General features: G+C 40.4%; 1 long non-coding RNA gene across 1 annotated transcript; it reads left to right on the top strand.

Moving 5' to 3' along the window:
• The first annotated feature begins 1,349 nt into the window (after positions 1–1,349).
• Positions 1,350–10,990, top strand: LOC108496384. The gene is made up of 4 exons (XR_001874439.1): positions 1,350–1,450; positions 3,877–4,075; positions 8,008–8,102; positions 10,654–10,990. It is a non-coding gene; the product is annotated as an uncharacterized LOC108496384 (long non-coding RNA).
• Positions 10,991–12,146: the final 1,156 nt, after the last annotated feature.

The raw sequence follows: 12,146 nt of genomic DNA, 5'->3' as shown, positions 1-12,146 counted from the left end.
TGAAATAGTCAAAATGAAAATCAATACTTTAAAAGCTATAAATTCAATGAATAAATTGAATTTATAAAGCTATAAATTCAATTTCAATTGTTCTTTATATAAAAGTGGAGCTGGCTGGAAATAAGTCTAACTGTTCTGCAAGCAAGTCAGTTAAAAAAAAATTTATGAAATCAGATAGGAAAATTAAAAATGAGATCTATTTCTGGAGGAAAAAACCCTACAGATAGCTTTGTTACCAGGATTTTTTCTTCTTGGAATGATTAAGTTTCCGTGCAGGATGCTGCATACAGAGGTAGACTATTCAAGGAGATTCCTCTACACCTGCTGTATATGGTGCCATGTATGGAGAGAAAGACTGAGGACACTCAAGTCAAATGGCAAGAAACCAAGGAATTTTCCAGAGGAAACTTGCCTGCTTTTTATCAAGTGGTTCATGAAAACTAATATCAGGATGTGTATCTTTTCAAAATTGGATATTTCTTTCAGGGAAATTTGGTCCTAATTTGGGGGGAGGAGGTGTTGGATCAGTTTTCACTGTTTTGCAACAGCCAGAAAGACACAATGAAATCGGGAAAGATAGAAATTAAGAGTTGTCTGATACTGTGATCTATGCCCTTGCAAGTGATGCAATGGAAGAAAGTGTTTTTCTCAGAAAAGAGAAACCTTCTGGTCAGGGGTGAGAGGTGGAGAAGGGTATTCAAAGGGAATGTGATCTGAGGAAGAAAGTGGAAATGGCTTGTGAAGGTTAAAGTTCAGTGCAGAAGGTGTGTCTACCCCAGCTTAACTGAAACTAATTAAGTGTGATTGCAACACATTTCTTTTCAATAATTGTGCCTGTGGGTTTATTTAGGACATAGTATTGAAGGATGTCTGAAGGCACAGTCCTCGTGACATCTGATCCGATCACAGCATGTTTGTGTTTAGCCCTCTCTTGTCTTCACCAAGAGATGAGAAATTTAATAAGAACCATGTGCTCAGCTCATCTTAATAACTTCTAAATCACTCCAAACTCCTGCTATTGCAAATCCTGCCTTTATACCATACACTTGTCTTGGCTGGGAGTTGCAAACAGGGAGGGAACAGAAGGAAAGTTACTTGATAGGATGAGGGGGAATGGCTTCAAACTGTCAGAGAGTAGATTTGGATGAGATATTAGGAAGAAATTCTTCCCTGTGAGGGTGGTGAGGCCCTGGCACAGGTTGCCCAAAAAAGGTGTGGCTGCCTCATCCCTGGAAGTGTTCAAGGCCAGGTTGGACAGGGCTTGAAGCAACCTGGGATAGTGGAAGGTGCCCCTGCCCATGGGATTGGAACTGGTTGGTCTGTGAGGTCATTTCCAACCCAAGCCATCCCATGATTCTATGAAGCACTGTACACTCACAGCTGCAATGTGATGTTTTGCATAATGGCAGTTCAAAGTGATGGAGGAAATCATGCCAAGCAGTGCACTCAGGTAATTGAACTTCTCCTTTTCCTTAGAGATATTGTGTGGGTGGACCATGATTTTCTTTTGTTATTTTAGACAACTGGTATTTCAGCAACAGAAACAACAATATTTACCTGTAGGGTTTTTGCACAGAAGATCAGGGTGTGTAAAGTTTTTTCTTATGATTAACTGAATGAGGACAAGCTTATATGGCTTTTTTTAAGACAAAAGCAAAATCTCTCAGTTCAGTCCTTGAGTTGGTGCCATGATACTCAGCATTGATCTGGGAGCTGTATAATCCTGTTACTGAAGCCCTGGATGAAAAGTGAAAAAATGTCACCAGCTTGTTAAATGTGTATTAAGTGATGCTCCAAATGCTGCTACAAAAACCATTGCTAGTGCCCTTTAGCCTCTTCAGCTTCTTCAGGAACAACTTGAGAAGAAGTTGAATATTGGCGTGTTTCCCAATCTATTTACAAGACCTCTTTGAGGGAAATAGAAGTGTGACAGATGAGAACTGCTGTGATACAACTGTTGCAGAATTTCAGAACTGTTTGGATTGGAAGGGGCCTCTGGAGATCATTCAGTCCAACCTCCCTGCTAAAACAGGTTTGCCTGGAGCAGGTTTCCCCGGACTATGTCCAGGTGGGAATCTCCAGAGAAGGACACTCCACAACCTCTCTGGTCAGCCTGTTCTAGTGCTTTGTCACTCTCCCAGTAAAGAATTTTTTCCTCATATTCAGATGGAACTTCCTGTGTTTTGGTTTGTGTCCATTGCCCCTTGTCCTTTCGCCTCGCATCACTGAAAAGAGCCTGGCTTTTAACCCGTGGTCCATCTGACTCAGATTAGGATTAAAAATGGTGGAATTAATCTCCTTTTCATGTTAGACAGCTAAATACTGGTTATCTAGATCTAGTGTTTTCAGGTTTACATTTTTTGTGCCTGTAGATAAAAAACAGGACCTTCTGAGAGCTCTTTGCCTGTCTCAGAGACGGATGCTAGGAAGGGACAAATCCCTATATCCAAGGTTCTCTTTTCTCTGACTGAAAGCACCCTTGAGTGCCTAGCAGAGACTCAGCACGTCTAGATGGGATGAGAAGAAAGAGATCTGAGTGCTTCAATCCATCTCTTACTCAAAAGTAAGACCTTAGCCTCCAGTGGAACAGGTCTCTCCCAATTTTGCAGTGACATGTGTTTGTGAAACCAAACCAATTCTGCAAGCATTCTTTATAGCGGTTCATTGTGCAACATTAACATTTTGCATTCAGCAACATACAAGGCATCTGAGGAAAGATGAGCCACCTTCACACATCTAAAACCTTGGAAAAAAGCAAAGTGAACTAGCCCCACAGAAACCACTTGCTCCTCGTGAGCTGTCACCTCAGAATCTACAGCTTCTAACCTCTGGATATCTGTAAGGATAGGTCTTGTTTAACAACTGCATAATGTGATGGTACTGTGTATTTAATAAAAGTACTGAAACTGCTTCATGGTGCCACAGATTCACTTGCTGAACATGTCATGAGGCAAAATTTTATAGGCATTGTAAAATCTTTTTACCACACACAGCTGCATTACCCAAAATTGCTCAAATCTGCAGGGCATCTGAAACACACACTACAGCAATAATAGGCTTTGCTGCTTAAAAAGTGATTATGACTAATGCACAAAAACAATTATCACCGAGCTTAATTGCAAAGAATTAAGCACAGAATATATATGTATATAAGTATGCACACACGCATATATATATGTGCGTATATATCACATTCTATATCTAGTTTCTTACTAGAAAAGAGGATCTAACAAAAGTAAAGATGAGGAGAATATGGGTAATTCTGGAGGGGGAAAAAAAAATCAAAAATATAAAATAAAAAATTACTCCACAAAAAAAAAAAAGCAGAAAGAGCTTATTCAACAGAAGGTATGGAAGTCAGCCAGAAAGCACAGACAGTGATCTTAGTGTTAAGGGTGAAGAGGACTTTACTGAGAATGATTAGAATTGAGTTGGGTTAGAGCAAAATGTCCATTGACAGTACACTCATTTTGGGAGTGACCTGCAATGGATCCTCAGGTGAAGACTGCAAAACAGGAAAAAGCTTAAATTCTCTTTATTTCTTACAGATATGTTGCCACTTTCCAGCAACATAAGTCTTAAAAGGCTTTAAAAGCCAGAGGTACAATCTGTGTCTTTATTTATTCCCATCCTTGGAAGTGCTCAAGTCCAGGTTAGCAGGATCTTGGAACAACCTGGTCTGGTGGAAAGTGTCCCTGCTCATGGCAGGGGGATCAGAACTAGATGATCTTTAAGGTCCTTTCCAACCCAAACAATCTATGATTCTATGATTCATAAAATCTGAATTAATTTGTCCTTCATCAGCTTTTTAACTGCTTTTTGAAAGCATTTATATTTTCGGCCTCTATGACCATATTTTCATGAATTTCCATACAGAATTATCTGCCTTATATGCTGATACTCTTCCACGCTATCAAGTTTGTCTGGTTGTATGGTCTGGAGAAAGCCAGTATTCCTACTGTGCTGCCTAAATCCAGGACACCATGTGACATTCCACACCTGCCTCTTACCCACTCCCACCAGATCGAGTCAGTGCAGTGTCTGTATGAAGTCTTCTTATAAACCAGCAGAACAGGTACCAACTATTTCATTATAATCATTGTACTGATATTTATTCTTCAGCTTCCAGCTGTGGTGGTCCTTAAAGGAGGAGAGAATTGTGATTAAAGCAGAAATAATTAGGAAAAATGAGCTAAACCCTCAACTGTTGCCGGCTTCATTGACTTCAAGAAAATTAGGTCAACTGATGTCAATTGGGGTCCCCACCAGTTGAGTTTGCTCTTCCTTCTGCTTCAGGCTTTTGCTGTGACCTTCAGTAATTACACCATACAGCAGACACACAAGTGGAGTGACTAAGTTGTTTAAAAGGAGATGGATAAAAACACCGGAAAAATTGCAATTATTATTAGCAGTATGAACTGCAGTAAGGCCCATAGCCTGGAAAAGGCAATATTTGCAGTGTGCAATCAAACATGGATAGGATGGTGCTTGGGAACACTCTGCTCTGCTGGCAGGGCTCTGTCAAGCAGTCCTCTCACCCCTGGCTGTGGATCACTTTGTTAACAACGGTGTCAAGGCTTCCTTGATTGTGCTGCTACAGATGAGTGGTTTGATGCAGCTTTGGACTCTCAAGCTGTCTTTGAATTAGTAAACCTGCAAAAGCAGGTCACTGGCACAATGAGTCTCCTCCCATTAAATTGTTAGAATAGCCACTGGATTGTGTTTGTACAAAACAACTCCCAGGAATGATTTGGGGAACAGCACTGGAGCGCTCCCCAACAGCAGTTTGGCTCTGAGGGTGATACAGACCTGCTGTATGGATAAAAACACTGCTGTGCCAGGTTCTCTGACTCCCAGAATTTTCTCTGGCTCTGTTTAAATACGCAGCCTGTGAGGTTGAAGAAAGTCCAATGTACCTCTGTTGTACCTATCTACCTTCTACTCAGACATCTCTTGCTGAAAATTGAGTTTCTCGAATTTACGATGGACACAAAAAGCACATATTGACATGAAAATCAGCAAAAGCACAGGCTTTCTGCTTGGATGCTCTACTGGCATGTATTTTTTTTGGATGGATTTATTATTTTCTAAATAATTAGAATGTCCAAAATCTGGGGCCCATAATGATGCTGCAATATTTATATTTTATTAAAGATTAATTTAATTTAGTCTAAAATTTAAGCATGTGGCGATAACTCAACAGCTGCCAGAGGGAAAGGCAGACTCCTTCAGAGCCTCTTAGATGTTTCTCTCCAGATGGGACAAATTTCCTTCTGGATGTGCACATCCTCCTCTATCAACTATTAAGGGAGCCCAGATGACTTGCTTGGAGTGTATGCCTGGTGTTTTAATGATAAAATTAAAGAATGACTCACACTCACAGACTGAGTTTGCTAAAGGAGGTTAGAGTCTCCAAAGCCCAACAAAAATTAAAGGGAATTAGGTGTTTAAAGCCAAACTTTGGGTAGATCAGGGCTGGTTCTCCTAGAAAAATAATAAAGTCACGTGGTTTTGTGGGGTTTTTTTCCATCAGAAGTGCAAAACACAGCAGCCTTTGAGTAAAATAGCAGATTTTTTGGCTGACATTTTCTCAAATTTTGAATTTCTAGAAGACACCGTGTTTGTAACAAGAAAGTCCCAATTTATCACCAGTAAAAACCACAGAATTAATTTATAAACCATGAACCATGGAAATCAATTGGAATTAGGTGTCTAAAGCCAATTTTGGATAGATCTGGGCTGGTACCAAATAGTTCAGGTGCAATAAGCTCTGCATTACAGGGGAATTCACAGTCTTGCTTTTCCTGCCAGGCTCTGGGAAATAGTTAAGGAGTAAACTTAGATGCACTTCAGGCAGCACCCCACATGAAAAACTACCTAAATTTACCAGTAAAGCAGAACAAGAACCATTTGCCTTGTTTTATAGTCAGTGTCCCAGTTTTTGGAAGCATCAGGGGACAGCACTGTTTGAACAGGAATCACCCTTAAAAATAACCACAGCGGAAAGAATTAACCAGATAGACAAATTATTTTTATTCTTTATTTTCTGCCATATCACTTCTATAATAACTTGCCTGGATTACAATGTTACTTCTGTGAAGTCCATCACTGTATTTACAGTAGGAGAGCTTAAAGATTTCAGATATAAACCAGGACTCCACATAACTAAATGCTAAACAGGCATTGAAGAGAGAAACAGGCCCTACTCTTACATGACGTTTTTGTTAGCTAGAACCACATCTCAAACTTTTGAAGGATATTTTAAACACTGACATTCAGGTGTCTGAAAACTAGAGAAAAATTTATTTAAAACTTTTGAAATTTAAAGTGATGACTTTATTATTTTCATAAAATTCAAAACATATTTGTACGAGCTTTTTCAACTTCTTGTTCATGTTATATTTGAAAAATTAATTCTGTGGTTTTTACTGGTGACAAACTGGTGCTTTCTTGTTGCAAATCTGGTGTATTTCGAAGATTCAAAATTTGAGAAAATGTCAACAGAAAAATCAGATATTTTACTCAAGGGCTGCTGTGTTTTGCATTTTTGATGGGAAAAAAAATCAAGAAAAAAAATTATTAGCTCTCTAGGAGAACATCTGTTTGTGATTGACTTAAATCATCATTAGTCTGGTGTTTTGTTTTGGTGGGTTCTTTTCTCTTGAGAAGCAATCTTCAAGCTTGTTTCTATCCTTCCTAATAAAAATCTCCAATTTTCCTCTATCAGTTCCGAAGAGACCAAAGTGCTCCATTTTCACAAGGGGCAGAAAATAGCAGTGATTGAGTTGAGCTCCACACCTCTGAATAGAAAACAGAGATTTTTTATGGAAAGCAGCCACAGCTGCACATAACAACATGCATTAGTGCATCTTGCAGGGAAATGAAATCGAACAGCAAGACACGATCATAAGCCTATCTTGGAGTGTAGTCAATTTGTCCAGTAAATATTGTGGCATTAACAGTTTTATTTGTTGATCATTTCTGATGTTAATGGTAATGGGCCCCTTCGGTATTGGGATATTTATGTCTGACAGCGTGGCGCAATTTACATTAATAAGACTCATTAATTTCAGATGGTTTCTACTATGGAGGAAGGAAATATTAGGGGTGTTTTGTGGGTTTTTTTCCAACATTAGTCTCTCTCTCTCCACACAGCGCAGAGCCACTAAGCTACATGGTTGTACAAAAATGAATCAATGAATGCTCCCTTGTTGTTGCTGTTAATGATTTCCTTGCCTGCCAAAGATGAGGGTGGATAGCTGCCTCTTGGAGGAACTATCTTCCTTCCACATTTTGCTTAGACTTTTCATTTTTTCCTTGTTATTTCCTTTTTGTTGTTTGTTTGGTTTTGTTTTCTTTTTTTGTTTGTTTGTTTCTTTTTATGTTGGTTTGTTTTGGTTTTTTTTTTTTTTTTTGGTCTCTGTTAAACTCAGTCTCAAACAAAACAAGAAACATTTCTATTTCCTTCTCCCATTTCCTACATCCTCTTTGCTTCCACGATGATGACAATCCTGGCCATCAGTTAAAATCTGGATGCTAAAATTAATTACAAGTTTGTGAGAGGATTTATACAAGAAATGACAATTCCTTCCTTGAAAATGGTACGAATGACTCAGTTCTTTCCTGTGTTCAATTTTTATAACAGGAAATAGAAAGCTAATTACTGGTTATTAAGGGCTTTCTAAATCTCCCTCTCTTTTATTAGTTGGACAATGAACAGTTACTTCATATGAGATGGGAAAAGTCAAAGCAAATAATTTATTGGGACTGATTTCCATAATGGGTTTTCAGGCACAGAGTCACAGCACTGGCAGCTGACACAACTGCCACTGTCCTGCCTTAGCTTCGAAACCTGTTCCATTCTTCTTGAAAATGGAAAATTCAGTATTTCAGCTCTTTAAAACTGAGAAAAAAGTGTTCTGACTTGCAATATCTAATTCCACAATGTAAACTTTCGGGTTTCATTTGGGTTTTTTTGACAATATCTTCTCTTATTTTATTTTGCAGTCTGGAAAAAATAAATTTGAAAATGTGCTTTTTCAAGAAACCCAGAAAACATGAGACTTTCTTAAGGAAATTAATCTAAGAAATTAATCGTACAGGTAAAGCTGAGGAGTAGGGTTTTGGAATTAAAATGTGAGGTTTTACTATTAGAAAGAAAAGGAAACACTTAGGGTTTAATTCAGATCCCACTGAAGAAAGAGAGTTGGGGTTGTTCAGCCTGGAGAAGTGAAGGCTTTAGGAAGACCTTAGAACCCCTTCCAGTGCCTAAAGGGGCTCCAAGAGAGCTGGAGAGGAATTTTGGACAAGGGCCTGGAGGGACAGGAAAAGGGAGAATGGCTTCAAACTGACAGGGGGCATGGTTAGATTAGAGATTAGGAATAAATTCTTGACTGTGAGGGTGGTGAGACCCTGGTACAGGTTACCCAGAGAGTTTGTGGATGCCCATCCCTGGAAGTGTTCAAGGCCGGGATCATAGAATGGTTTGGGTTGGAAGGGACCTTAAAGATCACGTTGTTCTGTCCCCCCACCATGGGCAGGGACACCTTCCACTATCCCAGGTTGCTCCAAGCCCCGTCCAACCTGACCTTGGACATTTCCAGGGATGGGGCAGCCACAGCTTCCCTGGGCAACCTGTGCCAGGGCCTCACCACCTTCATATACTTCATCTACCTTCATATACCCTCCAAGTGTTTTTAACCATCTTCTTTTTCTATAAGCCCTTCCTTTACCGATTGAATAAAGAGATGAGGTTTGATGAGCACAAATAGCCCTGCTCAGAATTCCCCCTCTTTCATTACTTGTTGACAGTTTCATTATTACCGTTAAAACAAACCGGAAGCATAAATTCACCCTCTTCCCTTTTTCCTGACCACGGGCAGATGCTCAACAGCAGTGGGAAAAATAACTATCTCCCCATTTCCCTGCAGCAAACCAAAATTGCTGCCCCTGGAGCTGAGTGAGATTTCAGGGGCAAGCTGAGAAATGTACATTTCTTATGATGATCATGATTAAAACTTCCTCTGTGTGTGTTCACGTCCTTTATTTCCATCATAGACCAGAGTGACTCTGTCTGTAAGGCAAACTCCCCCTTGGAGGGTGTTTTCTAAAGCTGCCAACAGAAATTGCAATAAAAAAATGAAGGGAGATATAAAATAGAAATAACAATGCAATGGAACAAGTTTACTATGCTGAATTAATGTCCTTATGGCACTATCATATTAACTCTCCAAGTCATATTTACATGGTGACTGCAGAGAAATCCAGATAAGGTTTATTTTCACCCGGTGTCCCACCTGCTTCACAGCCATAGACTTGTCTTGCATATGAGCAGCTTGTGGGTGTCACCTACTAGTTCCCCAAGACACAACTTTACTAATTCACTCAGCAATATCAGCTTAGTCCTATGCAGGCTGGGGGATGAACAGATCAAGAGCTGCCCTGCCAAGGAGGACTCGGGGATGCTGGTGGGTGAGAGGCTGGAAATGCCCTGGCCAGGTGCTCTGGGAGCCCAGAAATCTCCTGTGTCCTGAGCTCATCCCACAGCGTGGGCAGCAGGGGAGGGGGGGATTCTGCCCCTCTGTCCCCTCAGGTGAGACCCCACCTGCAGAGCTGCCTCCAGCCCTGGGGAACAGCAACACAGGCAGGACATGGACCTGTTGGAGTGAGTCCAGAGGACGCCACCAAGATAATCAAAGAGTTGGAGCACCTCTGCTATGAGGAAAGGCTGAGAGAGTAGGGATTTTTCAGCCTGGAGAAGAGAAGGCTTCAGGGTAACCTAATTGTAGCCTTCCAGTAGCTGAAGGGAGCCTACAGGAGAGATGGAAAGAGACTATTTATAAGGGTCTGGAGTGGTAAGACAATCCACAAATTTTCTGCCCTCCCAGGCTTCTGGATAATTTTTATGTCTACTTTATAGATCTCACTAGTATAAAAATCTGCTATTATTTTTTTCATAATTTTGTCAAAGCTGAGCCAAAAAAACCTAGAAAAACTAGAAAAACTTTTGGTCCAGAGTTTACATCGAGCCATTTGGTTTGTTTTTGAGGGGTGGTGAGTTTTAAATTCTTTTCTCCTTTTTTTTTCTCTTTTTTGATCCTTTGAAATGTTTCTAATAAAAGATCTTATTATTTCGAAGAGCAAAGTAAAAGAACCGTCAAGACATACTTAGTCCTGCTTGAGGAATCACTTAAAACAAGATCAGGGATGTTGTTCATGTGAAACCCTCCCGGATCTGGCCAAACTAGGAGTTTTTGGGAACTACTCAGTAATAAGACGGTGCAATTATCCAGTGGTTTAGTCTGAGCTCAGCATGACTCAGCCCCTCACGTCTCCTAGAACACTGTAGATCATTGTCTACTTTTCCAAGCTCCTTGCTCTCAGAGATGAACAACTTGGGCCTGGAAGTCTGTAAAGTCCATGGAGACAAGGGAAAACCTTATGAGCAGCTTAGCAGGGGGCTTTTGATGTGGTAGTAGAGAGAAACAGCCAACTCTTGCTGTTAACTGCCTCTGTCAGTGGGAGCTGGGCTTTGAATCCTGTGGATAGATTTGTGCTGGCGGAGTACAGATCAGAGGAAGGAAAAAGAAACTGCAAAATCCATTAAAAAATTATATGGTGGAGAAATATGAGTCCAATTGTGTTTCTGTCTAGGTGATTACCTGGCCTGAGAAACAACTCATGTTATTTCTTGTGGAAACCAACCTGCAACGTGCTGTTGGGGCGAGAACAGAGGAGGCCACAAAGATGATCTAAGGGCTGGAGCACCGCTGCTATGGAGTCAAGGATGGGAGGGCTGAGGGTGTTCAGCCTGAAGAAGTGAATGGTCTAGGGAGACCTTAGAGTCCCTTCCAATGCCTAAAGGGGCTCCAAGAGACCCAGAGAGGGTCTTTGGACAAGGGCATGTACTGATAGGTCAAGGGGGAAAGGTTTTAAACCGAAAGAGGAGAGATTTCCATTAGATGTTAGAGAGAAATGTTTCTCTGTGACAGTGGTGAGGCGCAGAAACAGGTTGCCCAGAGAAGCTGTGGCTGCCTTATCCCTGGAAGTGTTCAAATCCAGGTTGGACGAGGCAACATGGGATAGCAGAAGGTGTCCCTGCCCATGGTAGGGTACTGGAACAGGATGGTCTTTAAGGTCCTTCCCAAGCCAAAGCCAAACATTCTGGAATTCTATGATTCTATGCTATCAGATAATTAACAACTCTATCTGAAGGAGTAGCCATATGTTAATAACCTTCATCCTGAAACTATTAAAATTAAGGATTTTCATATTTAATATTTTTTTAAAGATTCTTTCTCTGGTTTATTTTTTTATCTGAATTTAGTATCTTCTTCCCTCAGACACCAAATGAACCCAGCTACTACTGCTCATGGTTCTGAGTCTGTCCATGTCCAATTTCAAAGAGTCGTCACTTGACTGCTGGGCTTCTCATAGTGCTCTAAAAGCTGTAGCATGTTTTCTCCAAGAAAACAGAGGAAAAGGAAAGAAATTAGTTGTAACCACTCCCAATGCCAATTATCCAGACAATGTTATGTGTAAATATTTCTTTATCCATCCAAGCAGTAACACAGACAGCTGCTTGCAGAAGTCACCTTCTGAAAGGTGCTTGTGTCCTTGAAGAAAGCACCAGGATATTTTTGTGATGTGCGACAGCTGCATTTGCAGTTGTTCCTCCATATCTGAACATACGCCCTAAGTGGATTTGCTGTTGGTTCTCTGCTGAAAACAAGGTTCCCATTCTCAACGGTGACACAACTAGAAATAAAACTACATCATTACAAAAAAAAAAAAAAAAAAAAAAAAAAAGAGAAAAGCCACAGTTAAGAGTAAATTAAAGCAGATATGTGGGCTTTGATCAAGTTACGAGCAGGCAGAAGTGTTAATATACTGGAGCGTTTTCACAGCGGAAATGAATTACACCATCGGCCCTGCAACTGTAAAGTCGAGCGGAAATTGTAACAAAAAAAAAAGCAATGACTGGGTCTAAACTGTGAAGGATGTTGGCAAAAGTCCAGGAAAAGGTATGGCTGGTGCCAAGCTTGCATAAAAGAATGGTTTAACAGCCACTCCAATTGCTATAACTGCCTCTTTTTTTTTTCTTTTTTTCTTCTTTCCCCCCCCTTTTTTTTTTCTTTTAGCTGTTT

The sequence above is a fragment of the Lepidothrix coronata genome, unplaced genomic scaffold (assembly GCF_001604755.1).
Source record: "Lepidothrix coronata isolate B3197 unplaced genomic scaffold, Lepidothrix_coronata-1.0 Scaffold39, whole genome shotgun sequence".
Classification (NCBI taxonomy): Eukaryota; Metazoa; Chordata; class Aves; order Passeriformes; family Pipridae; genus Lepidothrix; species Lepidothrix coronata.
Note: the sequence above shows the minus strand (reverse complement) of the source record. Positions and strands in the feature narration are given on the sequence as shown.